Below are 20,571 nucleotides of genomic sequence, written 5' to 3' on the forward strand. Positions count from 1 at the left end.
TATAATTTTTAGTTTAAATCACAAATGTTAAGTTACAGAACTTTTCTTAAAATTCATTTTGGTGAATAATTACTGTTGAATCTAGACTGTAGATTAACAGATTTCCTGAATTTGATAAGTGTATGGTGCTTACAGAGGTTAATATCCTTGTTTTTAGGAAGTACACACTACAGTATTAAGGGATAAAGTGGTATGATGTATTTTACCTATTCTCAGATGGTTCAGAAAAAGTGTGTGTATGTTTGTCAGTGTGTGCATTTGTATAGAGAATGAGAATGCTGAAGCATGTGGAGAAATGATAAAAATTGATGACTCTGTATAGATTGTATGAGAGATCAGTATTAGTCTTATAAATTCTCTGTAAGTTTCAACTTAATTCAAAATAAGTGAAAAAACTACCTTTTCCTTAAAGGTTTCTGGAATCATAAAGACAAATCCTATAACCTTCTAAACTTTCACCCTATTTATTTATATTCATTTTCTTTTCCCTGAAATATTTTCCTTTTGTTCTTTGCAACCCACAGAGTAAAATCCATGCCACTCACTTTTATTCTAAAATTATTGAAGTTTAGGGTTTTGTTTTTTTTTTAAGGATTATTCTAAAGATGCTATAGTATAGTTTCAAATGTAATTGTCACTTCGGTCAGGCTGTAAACTCCTTCAGGACAGGAGCCAAGTTTTAATTCATTTCCTTTACAGGTGCTCAATACATGCCTGATAAAATAATCTTGACATAGTAAGATTTTAGCTAACTAGAACTTCAGAAAATCTAGAACCAAAAGGAAAATATCAACAAGACAAATATGTTGTTACAGGTTGGGTCCCCCAGCAAGCAGAGAAGTTGCTTACTGGAAGTTTATTGGGGAGTGTTCTTAAGATAAACACCTATGGAAAGGAAGAGACAGAACTGAGGGACGCTGGACTTCAATGCAGTCTCAGAGCCATGACGGACCCCATGGGGAGCTGGGAAATGCCCTTCAGGGGTATCCTGAGATGGGGTCAAGGCAGTTCTGAAGAGGGCTCTTTGGCGGCAGGACTTCTTGCAGTTGGGAAATAAAAACTTAAGTTCTGAGCAGGGATCTGGGGAGCTCATCACAGCTTCAACTATATATGTAAGACACTAAGATACCATAATCTAAATGGAAAAAAAATACCTCATTGGGGGTGGTGATGGGGTTGAAGAGAAGCATCAAGAAAGTCTAAGAAAGTAAAATTAACATGGTGATAGTTTTAGATATGGCAAGATGAGAAAAAGCAGAATTCAGTATTATGCAAGTTTTTTTGGCTTAGATAAATAATTTCTATTTATACTTATAGTAAACCTCTCCTAAGAGGTGATTTAGATAGACATACATTTTTTACATACACATATTTACATTCAAGTTATGAGTATTTAGATAGAGCTGTCAAACAGAAAAGAAAAAGCAGATCTTCAAACATGACCACAATTTCCCAAATGTTGATTTTCTTCATAACTTTGGCTATAAAAGATTACAATAGGGCCAGCATGGAAATTCCTTTTTGTACCAATAACATCCTCAAAGGTATCAATAAATATGGTTTAACAAATGGTTATTCTGTCTTCAAAGAGAAAACATTTCTAGCTGCTTTTCTGCTTTAACTGAAGCATAGTTGCTTTACACTGCTCTGTCAGTTTCTGCTGGACGGCCCAGTGAATCAGCCATACATATGCATATATCCCCTCTCTTCCAGCTGCTGTTTTAAAAAAGGAGAGAAGTTTCTTCCTGTTTATAAGTGATTAATGTAGCCACTTATATGAAATTATTTACTTGTCTAACAGTAAAATATAAAATCCTTTGGGGGATTCAACTACTCTTTTTTCTGATGTGATGTAAGAATTTTATTTATTTGTAATGTTTTCTGGTCTTGTTAATGAAAGTAGCAGTTGTAGGAAAGTAACAGCTCCTAATTCTTCTTTTGCGATCAACCATCAGCGGTCAGTTATGAAGACTGTTTAATGCACTTGCATACCTTGAGTTGACCCGTGAAATTAACACTGAGTGCTAACAGGTGGGGGAAGGCTAGGGACAGCTGTAGAGAGTGTTGTCTCGTTCAGGCCAGTTTCTCCTTTCTCCACAGCCCAGTGGGGTTCATCATGAACTGAAGCCAATAACAGACACCCCACTCGTCTTTTAGGAGTACCAACAGATCTATGGATTGATTTGTCCTTTAAATATCTTCCAAATCTGAAACTATGCCCTGTGAAGATGGGATTCTGTGGTGCTAAGTATAAGTTCCATTTACAAAACTAAACAACTGTTGTTGTATCAACTATTGGAGACAACTGTAAGCTTGAGATATGGATTGGAATTTAATCTTTCAAAATACGCTTTTTTCCCCCCACTGATTTCTGTCTATGAAAGTTAGAAGAAATATCATCAGTGGGGCTAAATCTAGATAATCTTAAGGCTCTGGTGGGTGATAATATTTATGCCTTTATAAAATTCTTCAACTCTGGGTTGCAATGGATCTTATGTTATCTAGACCAAATGGTTTCATTTACCACATGTGAATATCCCCAAGTGAGCAATTTCTAGGCCTGGGAAATATATCACGTCCTCTTCCTTCCTTCTTCTTCCTAGACTGCTGTAAGTAAAGGTACAGAAATAAACGGTGTGCAGTGCCTTTTGGTCAGAATCAAGTCTCCACATCTAACATGACCATGGCTTTAAATGAAGTGAGAGGAAGTGAACGTGTTAAATCACTTAGTCGTGTCTCTTTGTGACCCCGTTGAAGCCTGCCGGGCTTCTCTGTCCATGGAATTCTCCAGGCAAGAATACTGGAGTGGGTTGCCATGCCCTTCTCCAGGGGATCTTCCCAACCCAAGGACCAAACCTGGGTCTCCTGCATTGCAGGCAGATTCTCTACTGTCTGCACCACCAGGGAAGTCAAATTGGCAATATAGCATTGTGGTTCAAGTTTGAAGTTAGTCACGTTCAGATCTTAGCTCCGCTACTCACTGTGACCCTGGTTAAGTTATCTAACCTCTCTGTGCTTCATTTTCTTCATCTGTAATAATATCTATAAAATTATTTTGAAGATTAAATTAGTTAATACATGTAAAGAGTTTAGCAGAGGGCCTGGAATATAGTAATTGTTCAATAAATGTTAGCTATTATGAAGGAGGGTTTATCAACAGTCCAAAATCTCCCTTTACTCCTTGGAGTAGAATGGTGTATTCTAGACAAACAAAACAAGATACAGTTTTCTTGTTCACTGTCTTATTATTTAGCAGTGATGACTAATTGTACTACACAGTTGAATATAAGTATCTTTTTTTAATGGCTTGAATTTCTCAGATCACCAGTATTTAGAGTCCATATCACAGAGGGCATAGGTGAAGTAAGCACAAAGGTTTATTGGCTACCCTGACTGAAAACTGTGTTTCTAAATAGAACCCCTTCTTGCAAAAGCCATGTCTTCAGCAAGTTCACATCATTCTTATCTTCAGTTCAGTTGCTCAGTCGTGTCCGACTCTTTGCAACCCCATGAACCACAGCACACCAAGCCTCCCTGTACATCACCAACTCCCGGAGTCCACCCAAACCCATTTCCATTGAATCAGTGATGCCATCCAACCATCTCATTCTCTGTCGTCCCCTTCTCCTCCTGCCCCCAATCCCTCCCGGCATCAGGGTCTTTTCAAATGAGTCAGGTCTTCGCATCAGGTGGCCAAAGTATTGGAGTTGCAGCTTCAAAATCAGTCCTTCCAATGAACACCCAGGACTGATCTCCTTCAGGATGGACTGGCTGGATCTCCCTGCAGTCCAAGGGACTCTCAAGAGTCTTCTCCAACACCACAGTTCAAAAGCATCAATTCTTCTGCACTCAGCTTTCTTTATAGTCCAACTCTCACATCCATACATGACCACTGGAAAAACCATAGCCTTGACTAGATGGGCCTTTGTTGGCAAAGTAATGTCTCTGTTTTTAATATGATGTGTAGGTTGGGTCATAACTTTCCTTCCAAGGAGTAAGTGTCTTTTAATTTCATGGCTGCAATCACCACCTGCAGTGATTTTGGAGCCCAGAAAAAGAGAGTCAGCCACTGTTTCCCCATCTGTTTGCCATGAAGTGATGGGACCAGATGCCATGATCTTAGTTTTCTGAATGTTAAGCTTTAAGCCAACTTTTTCACTGTCCTCTTTCACTTTCATCAAGAGACTCTTTAGTTCTTCACTTTCTGCCATAAGGGTGGTGTCATCTGCATATCCGAGGTTATTGATATTTTTCCCGGCAATCTTGATTCCAGCTTGTGCTTCCTTCAGCCCAGCATTTCTCATGATGTACTCTGCATATAAGTTAAATAAGCAGGGTGACAATATACAGTCTTGACATACAAATTACATAATTGGGATAGTTTGGAGACAGTGATGTCTACTTTCAAGGGTCCTTAAAATCACTGATTTTAACAAAAATCCACTGATTTTCGGGTCCTAGATTCTTGACTTTTTAAGATGCTATGGCCAGTGACTCTCTATCCAAGTCACTGATAGCTTCCTTGTGATAGCTTCCTTGTTTACAAAATGCCTGCATCAGTAATGTACTGGATGACTTCCCTGGTGATACAAAGGATAAGAATATGCCTGCCAATGCAGGGGACATGTGTTGGATCCCTGTTTCAGAAGGATTGATTCCACAAGCTGCGAAGCAACTAAGCCCATATACCACAACTACTGAGCCCAGGTTCTAGGGCCTGCAAGCTGCAACTATTGAGCCTGTATGTTGCTATTGAGGCCTGTGTTCCCAGCGTCTGTGCTCCACAATGAGAAGCCACTGCAATGAGAAGCCCGTGCACCACAACAAAGAGTAGTCCCTGCTCATTGCAACTACAGAAAGCATGCAGCAACGAGGACCCAGTACAGCCAAAAATAAATTAATTAAAAAAAATAATGTACTGGATGAACAATTAATCTTCTATTTCACTTTTTTTTAAACTGAAGTCCACTGGTTCCCTATAATTATTTATGTGTCTTCATTTTGATGATAAATTAATTGATGTAAGCATATTCTGGATCATATTATAACTGCCATGTGATCTGGGGCCCAGCAACTACATTTTTATGGTTGTGATAGTACCAAGAGGAGCCTATTAGGTGGTGTTGGTTTAGTTGCTAAGTTGTGTCCAACTCTTGCAACCCCATGGACTGTAGCCCACCAGGCTCCTCTGTCCATGGGGTTTCCCAGGCGGGAATAATGGATTAGGTTGCCATTTCCTTCTGAGAAAGGAGCCTATTAGGTATGATTATCCTTTTCTCCCTTCTCCCAAATAGCTGTTAATCCAATAGAGCAAAAGGTTTTCTTAGTGGCTCAAGTAGAGTACACCTGTGGGAGAATTAATTGAAATTAATAATATGGAAATGTTTAATTAAAAATTAAAAGCACTTGCACCATGAGAGTCAGCACTTCACTTATCAGTAGTGACTTACACAAGAACATGGTCTATGACATAAACTCATGTTGTTGATTTGAATTTTATTTTTGTAATATTTATATTTATTTATATATTTATGTTATATAATAGAATTATATTATTTTGGTTTAGTACTTGTAAACTAAAAGTAGGGGATGTTTTGAGTTCTATGCTTATATGTACTTAATAAACATAAGTCAATGCTGGCAGAGAATTTCTTCCTTTAGAAGTAAAAATCCTCTTCTAATGCCTTATGCGAACAATTCCAGAGTTACCTTCCTGAAATGTGTTTTTGATCAGATTTCTCTCAAATTCCTTAAGCATAGCCTACAAGTTCTTTCATGACCTGTTTCCTGCCATCTTTTATTTCCCAGAACCAACTCTACATTCCAATAACATGTCCTATACTTTTACATATTCATCTTTCTCTGTGTAAAATGCCACACTGCATCATTTTTCTCTCACTCTCTGTCTTACTCATCTTGCTATGATCAACTCAAGAACTTTTCCTGATACCGCCTGCTTCCTTGTTAGATGAAGTTAGTGCTTCTGGCACAGGTTAAATAGTATAAGATCTACCTCATAAAGCTGTTGAAAGGATTAAATGAAATAACACATAAAGCATCTAGGACAATAAATTCTTCATAAATAGTAGTTTTATTTATATGTTAAAGTATTCTGCATGTATCTCTTTTATAGTTCCTATCACAGTATTGTAAGTTTGGATTTACATGTCACTTTTCTCCACCGTAAGTTCTTTGAGGATAAGCATTTTAGTTCTTTGAGTTCTGTGTGCCAGGTAACAGTAAGTGTTCAATGAATATTTACTGAATAAATTAATGAAGGAAGTAGAATAAAATTTATCAGACAGGACCTAACTAGCAAAAGAGATGAGATTCTCAAGCAACTGATTTTTTTCTTTTTCCCCTGAAAAACTGCTGAACTATCCTACATCAAATAAAAATCCATTTTAGAGATCTAACAGTGGTCTTCTGGGCTGAACTCTTTAGGGATTTATAGGGAAAGTAGGAAATATATTTCTTTTTTCTCCCATCAACAGCATGCAGAGTTTTACATTCTGCTTTTGACTTTGGTAATATGCCAGAATTCTACCAATCACAGTATTGCTTAGTTCTAAAAAGGAGCTCTTACATAAATATCTGGAGTTGGTGCTTTAGAACGGTAGTTATGCATTACTACGTGTTTGTGCAAAATGAACATATTGGGGAGTACTAGAGAGGTACACACAGAAGGAATACGGGTGGTGCTGGCTCTGACTCATGCTCCTACTGTTTACTTATAGCTTCTTATTAGTATGGGATTTGTTTTATTTGGCAAATATACAAGATTTCACTGACTGACAGAGGAAGATGTAAGAAAATGCCCAAGCATAAAACTTCTATAGCTGAATAATAATCTGTAACTTGGTGCTATATCAACAGACTCCCCAGGGGCTGGTGCAAGCTGAAACCACTCCAGAATTATAAATTTCATGAGCTGCAGACTTCACTGCTAGAAGTAAAGTAGTGGTTAACTAAAGATTTTATTCTTCCACAGACACTTCCATTTATAAATGCTAAATTCACTGGCTGGGGCTAAATTTTTTGATTAGTATATAATATATGTATGATGAGTTTCTAATTTCTGTAAATAATTTTCACCAGCAGAAATAGTCAAATGTACATTTCAAAAACCAAGCCAAAGAATGTATATGCTTCAACCTGAAAAAATGTATTTTCTTTATGTTCATTTAAAATTACTCTGTCCTCTCACTTTGATTTTTCTTCTTAACCCTTATCACAAACTGAAATTCTATTACTTATTTTCTATTTGTTGTTTCCAGTCTCTAGAACATAAAATCAAGGGCTTTTTTTGTTTTGTTTATTGGATTCTTCGCAGTGAGAACAGCTTGGAACATAATGGATTCCCAATAAATATTTTGTTGGCTGAATGACAGTAAAGTTGTTTAAATCTCCTGATTTAAATAATTGAGGCTAACTGCATTTGAAAAAACTTTTAAATTATGAAAATAAGGTAATTATTCAAATAGTTGTAACTTAGTATGAATAAAGTTTAAAACCTTAAATATCTGAAGAAAAAACATTGTATGTTATGATGATCTCTCATATTTATGTTTTCTCTTAAAGAGCAACAAAAGAGGCACTACTTGTTTTACAAAATTTGGATTTTGGTATTTATCACTTCCATTTACCTTCTTAAAATATATGTTTTTTACAAGATGAAAAGATTCACATTTTGATAGATGGAAAATATAACTCCTTAGCTTTCTATTTTCAACTTGGGTCAACTACACCAAATTGCAGTGAAGTTAAAAAAAATACAGATAAAAACAATTGAATTTGGATTTATTTTGGTTCTAGTAAATATTTTGCTTAAGGAGATACTACGCCTTCTGAATGTAACCTGAACACAAAATTGGTAAAATAATTCTAGGAGGATAATAGTTTTCAAAAAGCTTAGCAATCATATATTCACAGAAATTAGGTTGATCACTTCTTTTTGTATGGTAAGTAATACATATACTTATTTTACTAAAAAATATGCAAGATAAACTTCATTGCTAAAAAGCTGACCCCAAAGCCTCAGTCTTAAGTTGTTTCATCAGAATAGACTTGAACTATTTATAATCGGAATTTGAATTATTTTATCATTAATTATTGATCTATTTAATAGCTTATGGTAGACTTCCCTGGTCATCCAGTGACTAAAACTCTGAGCTCTCAATTCAGGGGGCCCATGTTTGATCCCTAGTCCGGGAACTGATTCCACATGCCGCAGCTAAGAGTTGGCATGCTGTAACTAAAGACCCCACTAAGACCCAGTGCAACCAAATAAATAAATATATATATATATTACATGTATATGTTTTTTAAAAACCTATGAGCTTCCATTATATATAAAAATGTCAGGTAACAGGTTTCATCTAAAAATGAACAACAAAATGAGAACTTTGTGCAGTAATGTCTATTAATACTAAACCTATGCTAATGTTAACTGTTTCAAAAACTATAGAAGATTTTATGTGTGCTATTGAAATTTATAGGAAAACAAGACTAGTTTTATGCTACAAATACGTAATATTTACTACATCTTCTGGATGATCTATCACATCCATACCAGGCATATGGTTCCTATCTGATATCAATATGGAAAGGTCAGATTAAAGATGACAGTTTCTTTTCACTTATCAGCTGATGTTACTAAAATCATCAATTTGAATAAATCCTAAAAACAGCAGAAAACCTGGAGTCTTCTGTTACTTCGTTTTCTGTCTGTAATCTAAGTATCTAGTTTCACAGGCATCACATGAAATGAACATGGAAATAGAATTAACTTAGGAAACCACTTTTTAAAAGACTCCTGTAAGAGACTGTAGACTACTGAGGGAGAGTCTAGCTATCTTTGTGCTTGGAAGAGCTCTTCCTTTCAAATTACAATTCCCTTTACCCCCAAAAGGGACAAAGGGGAGGTCTAAATTATCTAAATAAAGCCTTCAAAAAACCTAATTAGATAATGGATAGTAATATGAAAGTCACTGTTGTAAAATCTTACAGATTTCACACTCTTTCCAATATGTTAGTTTTCTATCTGTTGCTGAATGATAATGGCAAAAAAATGAATCTTTATTGGGGGGATGGGGGTGGTACGGGATCATGGATGACTGTGCTGTATCTACTGAAAACGAACTCTCTCCCCTTGTCCTATCCATTTATAGGTTCTTCAAACTGTAGTCACAGGCTTCAAAGGTCAGTCCCCTGATGACAGAGAAACAGACGTATACTGAACACCTACTATGTGTTAAGCACTATTATAGTACCTGATTTTTTATATAAAATTTCTTAGCCGAAAAAGAGAGAATTATTACTATTATTGTATTAGAGACACTGAGGCTCTGAAAAGTATTTCCCTGAAATCTTTGAGTTTGTAAGCAAGAGAACAATGCTGGTTGAAATCCAAATACATTTGACTCTAAAGCCCATGCTACATGATTTCCTACAAAAAAAAAAAAAGGCTGTCTCAGCACCTCCAAAGTTATTTTCTCTACTACACTAAAAATTATGATGACTCATAGCTGATTGGAAATTTTTTTTCTTATTTCTGAATAAGGCTGCAGAGTGGTAAAGGATAAACTATCTATACCCTCGGTTACTTTTCTACTCTTTAAGCCAATGCCTAAAATATCTGTATGTGCATGTGTATGCACATACATACACATATTCATACATACATAACACATGTATTTTTAAAAGAATAATTCTAAGGTCAAATGCTATAGGTCTTTTTTACTAAAAAAGGGAGAAAAACATAGTAGATTAGACACAAAGTAGTAGACAGTTCTTTAAAAAACTTTATTTTTAGCTCCTCTTTCACTTACTTTTCTGTGTATTTCCTAGCACTGAGATCTGTATTGGCACATGTTATGTGTTTATTTCGTCTGGGCTCCAGAACCTTGGTTTGGCAATATCTTCTGCTACCCATTACACTTTTGCTATAATTACCTACAGTATATGTTATGTTTCCAAAAGAGTATATAAATAACATTTCATTGGTTAAGTAGAAAGACAGGAAACTTGAGGTTTAAGGAGTTCAATCACAGGATACTGTTTTAAGAAGTTCCAGCAAAATGGACAACAAGAAAGTTTTAGGGATAACACAAAGAAAATAGCCTAGTATAGCTCAACTGATAAAGAATCTGCCTGCAACACAGGAGACCCGCTGTGATTCCTGGGAAGGGAAGATCCCCTTTAGGAGGGATATGCTACCCACTCCAGTATTCTTGGGCTTCCGGGGTGGCTCAGCTGGTAAAGAATCCACCTGTAATGTGGTAGAGAATGTGCCTGCAATGTGGGAGACCTGGGTTCTATCCCTCAGTCAGGAAGATACGCTGCAGGAGGGCATGGTAACCCACTCCAGTATTCTTGCTTGGAGAATCCCCATGGACAGAGAAGCCTGGCAAACTACAGTCCATAGGGCTGCAAAGAGTTGGACATGACTCAGTGACTAAGCACATACCCTTTTAAGCTTGGCTTTCTTTTAATTCTTCTATTAAAAGCTACTGGACACGAGGAAAAAGAGTTTTTACTTAATTTTGTAGTATATAAGATGATGGACATTCAACAGACTTAATGATAGTCATTTCACGGTGTGCGTGAGTCAGATCATTATTGTGTACACCTTATGTGGTGCTGTGTGTCGATTTCATCCCAATAAAACTAGGAGGAAAAAAACTATGGGATGAAAACACAGTATTGAATATTATACAGTACTGGATACCCATATGCAAAAAATGAACTTTGACCCATCCCTGTGTCATATACAAAAAGTACTTTAAAATGGATCACAGACCTACATGTAAAACCTAAAACTATAAAACTTTTAGAAGCAAATATGAGAAAATCTTTGTGACCTTGGGTTAGACAAAGATTTCTTAGAACCATAAAAATAAGGAAAAAGATGATAGATTGGACTTCATCAAAATTAAGATTTCTGCTTTTTTAAAAACACTGATAAGAAATTGAAAAGACAACAGACTGGGAGAAAATATATCCAAATCAGTAACTGACAAAGGGATTGTATCTAGAATATTTAAGAACTCTCAAATCAATTATAGAAAAACAATTACAACCCAATTAAAAATGGGCAAAAGATCTGAACAGATACTTTAGCAAAAAAGATATATGGATGGCAAATAAGCACATGAAATGATTAAAATTATTTGTCATTAGGGAAATATAATTAAAACCTGAGATCAGTCAGTTCAGTTGCTCAGTCGTGTCTGACTCTTTGCCACCTCATGGACTGCAGCACGCCAGGCTTGCCTGTCCATTGCCAACTCCTGGAGCTTACTCAAACTCATGTCCATTGAGTCGGTGATACCATCCAATAATCTCATCCTCTGTTGTCCACTTATCCTCCTGCCTTCAATCTTTCCCAGGGTCTTTTCAAGTGAGTCAGTTCTTCACATCAGGTGGCCAAAGTATTGGAGTTTCAGCTTCAGCATCAGTTCTTCCAATGAATATTCAGGACCGATTTCCTTTAGGATGGACTGGTTGGATCTCCCTGCAGTCCAAGGGAATCTCAAGAGTCTTCTCCAACACCACAGTTCAAAAGCATCAATTCTTCGGTGCTCAGCTTTCTTTATAGTCCAACTCTCACATTCATACATGATAACTGGAAAAAACATAGCTTTGACTAGATGGATCTTTGTTGGCAAAGTAATGTCTCTGCTTTTAATATGCTGTCTAGGTTGGTCACAGCTTTTCTTCCAAGGAGCAAGCGTCTTTTACTTTCATGGCTGCAGTCACCATCTGCAGTGACTTTGGAGCCCAAGAAAATAAAGTCTCTTACTGTTTCCACTGTTTCCCTATCTATTTGCCATGAAGTGATGGGACCATAGCTTTAAGCCAACTTTTTCACCCTCCTCTTTCAATTTCAACAAGAGGCTCTTTAGTTCTTCTTCGCTTTCTGCCATAAGGGTGGTATCATCTGCATATCTGAGGTTATTGATATTTCTCCTGGCAATCTTGATTCCAGCTTGAGCTTCATCCAGCCTGGCATTTCGCATGATGTACTCTGCATATAAGTTAAATAACCAGAGTGGCAATATACAGCCTTGACATACTCCTTTTCCTATCTGGAACCAGTCTGTTGTTCCATGTCCAGTTCTAACTGTTGTTTTCTGACCTGCATACAGATTTCTCAGGAGGCAGGTCAGGTGGTCTGGTATTCTCACCTCTTGAAGAATTTTCCACAGTTTGTTGTGATCCACACAGTCAAAGATTTTGTATAGTCAATAAAGCAGAAGTAGATTTTTTCTGGAACTCTCTTGCTTTTTCGATGATTCAACGGATGTGGCAATTTGATCTCTGATACCATGACACATTTATTAGAATGTTCAAATAAATAACATTCAAATAAAAAAGATTGGCCATATCATATCAAGTGTTGGTGAGAATGTGGAGGAAGTGAAACTCTCATATACTGCTGGTAAAAATGTAAAATTGTACAACCGCTTTGGAAAATAGTCTGATAGTTTCTTAAAAAGATAAACACATACCTACTATATAACCCAGCCACTTTACTCCTAATTTCCATAAGAGAAATGAAAGCATATGTCTCTACAGAGACATATGTACACCAATATTCATAGTAGCATTATCTCATGTTGATAACTGTAAACTCATGTTGCTCAAAGTGTACCAGTTTCCAGTGATATGATGAATAAGTTCTGAAGATATAAGATACAGCATGGTAATTATAATTAACAATTATTTGTATTAGCCAAAAGTGGAAGGTGAATGAATAAACAAATTGTTATATCCCTACAATGGAATACTAAGCAATAGAGGAATGAGCTATTGATAATACAACAGTAAAGATGATTCTCAAATTATGTGGAAGGAAAAAATATATACTGTATGATTTCTTCATATAAAATTATTTTTTTAATGTAAATGAATTTATAGTATTATATCAGAAAGAAGATCAGTGATTGCCTATGACAGGGGGGAGAATGAGTGGGGAGAAATTACACAAGAGTAACCATCAGAATTGGGCTTCCCTGGTGGCTCAGATGGTTAAGTATCTGCCTGCAATGCGGGAGGCCCGGGTTCAATCCCTGGGTCAGGAAGATCTCCTGGAGAAGCAAATGGCAACCCACCCCAGCACTCTTGCCTAGAAAATTCCATAGAAGGAGGAGCCTTGTGGGCTGCAGTCCATGGGGTCGCAAAGAGTCGGACACGACTGAGCAACTTCACAACCATCAGAAATGATGGGCATGCTGATTATTTTGACTATGGTGATGATTTCACAGATATATACATTTATCAAAATAACATGTGCAATTAAGTATGCACAGCCTCCTATATGTCAGTTATATCTCATTAATGTGGTTTTCTATTTTTGTAGACAACAACAACTAAGCCACCATGGAAAACAGTATAAAGGTTCTTCAAAAAATTAAAAATAGAGCTATCATATGATGGAAAATTCCACTTCTGGGTGAATATCTAAAAGAAATGAAATCAATATCTCAAAGAGATATCTGCACCCCAGTGTTCACTGCAACATTATTCACAATAGCCAAGACATAGAGACAACCTAAATGTCTAATGATGGATGAATACACTAATAAAGGAAATGTGATACACACAAAGTGGAATATTATTCAGCTACAAGAAAAGGGAAATCCTAGTATGGAGAACAGTACAGAGGTTCTTTAAAAAACTAAAAACAAGGTTACCATATGATCCAGCAATCCAACTTCTGGGCAGATATCCAGAAAAGACAAAAACTCTAATTCACCCCATGTTCACAGCAGCACCATTTACAATAGCCAGGACATGGAAGCAACCTAAATGTCCATCGACAGATGAATGAATACAGAAGATGTGGTGTATGTGTATACATATATATATGTGTGTGTGTATATGTGCTTATATATATAATGGAATATTACTCAGCCATTAAAAAGAATGAAATAAGACCATCTGCAGCAATGTGGATGGACCTAGAGAGTGTCATATTGAGTAAGTCAGATCAAGAAGGAGAAATATCATGTGACATCCCTTATATGTGGAATCTGAAAAGAAATGATAGAAATGAACTTATTTACAAAACAGAAGGAGACTCACAGACCTAGAAAATGAACTCACAGTTGCTGAAGGGAAGGGACGTTAAAGCCTCTGGGATGGTCATGTACACACTGCTATATCTAAAATGGATAACCAACAAAACCTAATGTATAGCACATGGAACTCTGCTCAGTGTTATCTGTCAGCCTGGATGGGACGGGGGCTTGGGGGACAATGGATACATGTATATGGTGGCTGAGGCCCTACACTGCTCACCTGAAACTATCACAGCATTGTTAAATGGCTATACCGCAATACAAAATGTTTTTGGTGTTAAAAATAAAATTAAAAAAAAAAAGATGTGGTATACATATACAACGGAATATTAGTCATACATAAAAGAGAAAGTATGCCATTTGCAGTAATATGGATGGACCTAAAGATTATCATACTAAGTAAAGTCAGAGAAAGATAATAACTGTATGATTGCACTTGGGTGGGGGAAATGAGGGAGATGTTGGTCAAAAGATACAAATTTCCAGTTATAAGATGAATAGGGTCTAGAGATCTAGAGATATATAACTACAGTTAATAATACCGCATTATATACTTGAAAATTGCCAACACTCTCTAGGTCTCACTATTGAAAAAAAGCAATTATGTGAGATGATGGATGTGTTAACTAACCTAATTATTTAATAATATTAACTAATAACCTAATAATTTAACTAATGTGTTAACTAACCTTTATTATAGTAATCATTTTATAATATGTATGTGCATATATATTATAAAATGATTAAAGATATATGTTATATACCTTAAGCTTACACAGTGTTATGTATCAATTATATCTCAATAAAGCTAGGGGGTGGAGAACACTAACCTTCACCTTAAAAAAATGGCATTACATGATATACAAAATCTCACTAGCAATTTTAATTATAAATGTTAAAGAATAAGTCTTTGCTTCATATAGCAGAAAATTAAATTCAATCCAGACACAAGGTTTTTTTCTTATATTAAGAGAGTCTTCCAAAAGGTATGGTTCCCTGATTGCTAACAAGACTAATTCCTCAGAAGGCCATGAAGCAGAAATCCAAGTTAAACACTAAATGTTCAAATATCCTGATTACAACAGTATAAAAAATTAGTTAGAAAACAGTTAGGAAATGATAAAAAGAACATGCCAAATAAAACAAAACAGTATTATTAGGCTGCATCTACAAATTCTTGTAATTTTCTAGCTTCCAACAACTACAACTAAGCAAAGATATGACGGGGGAAAAAGAGGGAGAAAGAAGAGAAGGATGGCCCTTTTCCTCACAGCATCTCCACATGTTAATGAGGTGCCTGATGATGTTTGCAGAAAGCAAACAAGCTACTGCATCAAGACATAAATAGAGTTGTGACTATCACACCCTCTACAATTATTTTTGTCACCATGAGCTATGACGTAATAGTTACAGGTAAAGTATCTCAGAACAGTCAGTTCTCAGCTGTTAAGTCGCCAGGAAGAGTTCCCTGCACAGTACTGTACTGTAATTATTTGTCTTTCATTTTTTACATTATAAATTCCTTGAGTGCAACGGCTATGTCTTATTAATCAGCTGTAACCCCACACCAAGCACTTTCTTGCAGAGATTTCATTTATCTTATACTGCAAACTGGCACCCACCATGGCCTGACAATCCTCTTTCTTTGGCAGGCACACTATTAGTCAAGACAGCTATTTCACACCTGCCCACTCCTCTTTCCTCAAATCCCCTATACCTCCTCCAACAGCCTCACCTGCAGCTGATCACACTGTATTAAATCCTTCAATGGAAGATAGAAGCCATCAGAGGGGTCTTATCTTCCTAGAACAAAACGTCCTACCTATAAATTGCCTGGCTTCTACTGCAAGACAAGAAAGGTCTCACCTTCTAGCAAAAGGACAGTGACATAAATTCCACCCATTTGCCCCGCCTCAAGGACTTCATCTTCTAATAACACTGCTCTCTTACTATCCACTAGTTCATTCCTTGAAAATTTTAAATTGTTATCTTGGAATTAAAAAAACAACTACCTTTTCTCTGTTCCCTTTGTTGACTAAAAAAATACATCACCTAAAATTTGAAAATTACATTTTATTTGGCAGACAGAACTGAGGACTTAAGATTAAGATTAAGTTCTGAGAAACTGCTCCAAAGAGGTAAGGAAGGAGCCAGGGCATATAGGAGATCTTGCAACAAAGACCTGGTAGTTGGGATGTCAAAAGATTAGTATTATTAGTTAATGAAAACCAGATGTCTCAAGTTAAGAAATTTAGTGTTTTTCTATACATGGGAGGATTCAAGACTCTGGGCTCACCGAAACCAATTCCCTTGAGATGCATTGCTTGTATTTGTTGACAAATTACTTTTGTTGCTGATTATTTGGTGCTCATACTGAATGAACGTAAATAAAACATCAAGTGTGTAGGTTCTTTCATTTATAAAGCAGAAAAACAATTCTATACTAGAAATACTAATTCAATCTCCATATTTTCTAAATCATTCATGTCATTCAGTTGCTTAAATGCCTTAAATGGCCCTCAGAATAAAATTGAACTCCTTACCATAGCTCACAGTCCTTGTGTGATATGGCACCTTCCAGTCTCTCCAACCTTATTTTCATAACTCAAACTCATCCCCCATACTATTCACTAAGTCTTCTGCCACACTGGTTTTCTTATAATACCTTAAATTTTCTTACAATACCTTCATTCTATGAGGCCACCTTGATACCAACACCAAGCACCAAGACACCACAAAAAAAGAAAATTATAGGCCAATACTCTCTGATGAATTTAGATGCAAAAATTCTCAAGAGAATATTAGCAAAACAAATTAAAAAAAAAAAAAAAAGCATAGAAAAGATCAGACACCATGATGGAGTGGGACTTACTCCAGGGTCACAAGGATGGTTCAACATTTGGAAATCAATGTGTTATACTGCATTAACAAAAGGAAGGATAAAAATCACATGATCATCTCAACAGATATATAAAAAGCATTTGAGAAAATTCAACATCCCCTCATGATAAAAACGCTCCACAAAGGATGTATAGAGGGAATATAACTCAGCATAGTAAAGGTTAAGACCCATAACTTAAGGTTATTCTAAGGCCAATCATGTAAAGTTTAAGGACCACTGAAATATCTTACATGGTAAATTTATAATGCATTGGCTGAAGAAATACACACAATCAACACCTGAGAGACTAAAAACGTCTTGGATAGTTGACCCTGCTCAGTGCCTGCCTGATGAAAAGTCAGTGAAAGAAGTTATGGCACTGCTACTTTCTAGTCATATAATAACCCATCAAATTAAAGATTGGTTGCAAATATGAAGACTGATTTAATATTTCTACTATAGAACTGTCCTGCTCAATAAATGAAAGAAACTACACACTTGATATTTTATTTACATTCATTCAGTATGAGCACCAAATAATCAGCAACAAAAATCTTTTATGAAAATGCCTGGCAACAAACAGAAGCAATGCTAAAATATTCAGTGTTGAATAATGGTTTTGAATCTCATCTATCCTGGAACAACTGTGTTGATATTTATACTGATGATACAAAATCAATTCTGACACTTTAGCCTGAATGAAGACAGGGGCACCAAACTATTAGAGTTCACTGTATTATTCATCACCTCATGTTCAGATACACATATACACATCACACACACACACACACAAAGTCAGTTTAAGGATACCTTGATAAAGCAATAAAAGTTATTAACTTTATTAAATCTTGACCCTTGAGTAGACTTCTTCTTAATATTCTATGACAAAATAGGAAATAAAGGTAAAACATTTCTGCTGCATCCTAAGTATGATTGTCCAAAGGAAAATCCCTTGTGTACTGTTTGAGTTGTGAGCTCTACAAACTACTTTTTTAAAAAATTTCTTTTTTGGAAAGGCCAGGAGAAAATACTTGAGGAGATAATAGTTGAAAACTTCCCTAAAATGGGGAAGGAAATAGGCACCCAAGTCCAAGAAACCTAGAGAGTCCCAAACAGGATAAACCCAAGGCAAAACACCCCAAGACACATATTAATCAAATTAATGAAGATCAAACACAAAGAACAAATGTTAAAAGCTTCAAGGGAAATAACAACAAAAAACACACAAGGGGATTCCCTTAAGGATAACAGCTGATCTTTCGATAGAAACTCTTCAGGCCAGAAGGGAATGGCATACTTAAAGTGATTAAAGAGAAAAACCTGGAGCCCATATTACTGTACCCAGCAAGGATCTCATTCAAATATGAAGGAGAAATCAAAAGCTTTACAGACAAGAAAAAGCTCAGAGAATTCAGCACCATCAAACCAGCTCTTCAACAAATGCTAAAGGATCTTCTCTAGACAGGAAACACAGAAAAGGTTTATAAACTCAAACCCAAAACAACAAAGTAAATGGCAACAGGATCATACTTATCAATAATTACCTTAAATGTAAATGGGTTGAATGCCCCAACCAAAAGACAAAGACTGGCTGAATGGATACAAAAACAAAATCCCTATATATGCTGTCTACAAGAGACCCACCTCAAAACAAGGGACAGATACAGACTGAAAGTGAAGGGCTGGAAAAAGATATTTCACACAATGGAGAACAGAAGAAAGCAGGAGTCGCAATACTCATATCAGATAAAACAGACTTTGAAATAAAGGCTGTGAAAAGAGATGAAGGACACTACATAATGATCAAAGGATCAATCCAAGAACAAGATATAACAGTTATAAATATATATGCACCCAACATAGGAGCACTGCAATATGTAAGACAAATGCTAACAAGTATGAAAGGGGAAATTAACAATAACACAACAATAGTGGGAATCTTTAATACCCCACTCACACCTATGGATAGATCAACTAAATAGAAAATTAGCGAGGAAACACAAACCTTACATGATACAATGGACCAGTTAGACCTAATTGATATCTATAGGACATTTCACCCCAAAACAATGAAATTCACCTTTTTCTCAAGTGCACACGGAACCTTCTCCAGGTTAGATCACATCCTGGGCCATAAAGCTAGCCTTGGTAAATTCAAAAAAATTGAAATCATTCTAAGCATCTTTTCTGATCACAATGGGGTAAGATTAGATGTCAACTACAGGAAAAAAAACTATTAAAAATACAAACATATGGAGGCTAAACAACACACTTTTAAATAACCAACAAATCACAGAAGAAATCAAAAAAGAAATCAAAATATGCATAGAAACAAATGAAAATGAAAACACCACAACCCAAAACCCATGGGATTCAATAAAAGCAGTGCTAAGGGAAAGGTTCATAGCAATACAAGCTTACCTCAAGAAACAAGAGGAAAATCAAATAAATAACCTAACTCTAAACCTAAAGCAACTAGAAATAGAAGAAAGGAAGAACCCCAGGGTTAGCAGAAGGACAGAAATCATAAAAATTAGGGCAGAAATAAATGATAAAGAAACAAAGGAGACCATAGCAAAAATCGACAAAGCTAAAAGCTGGTTCTTTGAGAGGATAAATAAAATAGACAAACCATTAGCCAGACTCATCAAGAAAAAAAGGGAGTATACTGTATTGGTCTTTATCTTTCTGGCTTACTTCACTCTGTATAGTGGGCTCCAGTTTCATCCATCTCATTAGAACTGATTCACATGTAAATCCATGGCTGATTCATGTCAATGTATGGCAAAAACCGCTACAATATTGTAAAGTAATTAGCCTCCAACCAATAAAAATAAATGGAAAAATAAATAAATAAAATAAAAAAAAAGAAAGATTAGGAATGATGAAGACATTCTAGAAATGGACAGCAATGATGGTTGAGCAACACTGTGAATGTACTCAATGACACTGAATTGTACACTTAAGTGGTTAAAATGGTAAATTCTATTTTATGTACATTTATTTTAAAAACAATAAAAAGCAAACATATTAGGGAAAAAAAGGGGAGAAGAATCAAATCAACAAAATTAGAAATGAAAATGGAGAAATCACAACAGACAACACAGAAATACAAAGGATCATAGGAGACTACTATCAGCAACTGTATGGCAATAAAATGGACAACTTGGAAGAAGTGGACAAATTCTTAGAAAAGTATAACTTTCCAAAACTGAACCAGGAAGAAATAGAAGATCTTAACAGACCCATCACAAGCAAGGAAATCGAAACTGTAATAAAAAATCTTCCAGGAAACAAAAGCCCAGGATCAGATGGCTTCACAGCTGAATTCTACCAAAAATTTAGAGAAGAGCTAATACCCATCCTACTCAAACTCTTCCAGAAAATTGCAGAGGAAGGTAAACTTCCAAACTCATTCTATGGGGCCACCATCACCTTAATAACAAAACCAGACAAAGATGCCACAAAAAAGAAAACTACAGGCCACTATCACTGATGAACATACATGCAAAAATCTTTAACAAAATTCTAACAAACAGAATCTAACAACATATTAAAAAAAATCATACATCGTGACCAAGTGGGCTTTATCCCAGGGATGCAAGG

General features: G+C 35.9%; 1 protein-coding gene across 1 annotated transcript in view; it reads right to left on the reverse strand.

The window, feature by feature from the left end:
* The window catches only part of ATF6 (activating transcription factor 6), a 239,836-nt gene that overhangs the window by 96,418 nt on the left and 122,847 nt on the right, over nucleotides 1–20,571 (reverse strand). The gene's annotated exons all lie outside the window — the stretch shown is intronic.

Source organism: Cervus canadensis, chromosome 2 (genome assembly GCF_019320065.1).
Source record: "Cervus canadensis isolate Bull #8, Minnesota chromosome 2, ASM1932006v1, whole genome shotgun sequence".
In the NCBI taxonomy this organism is placed as follows: Eukaryota; Metazoa; Chordata; class Mammalia; order Artiodactyla; family Cervidae; genus Cervus; species Cervus canadensis.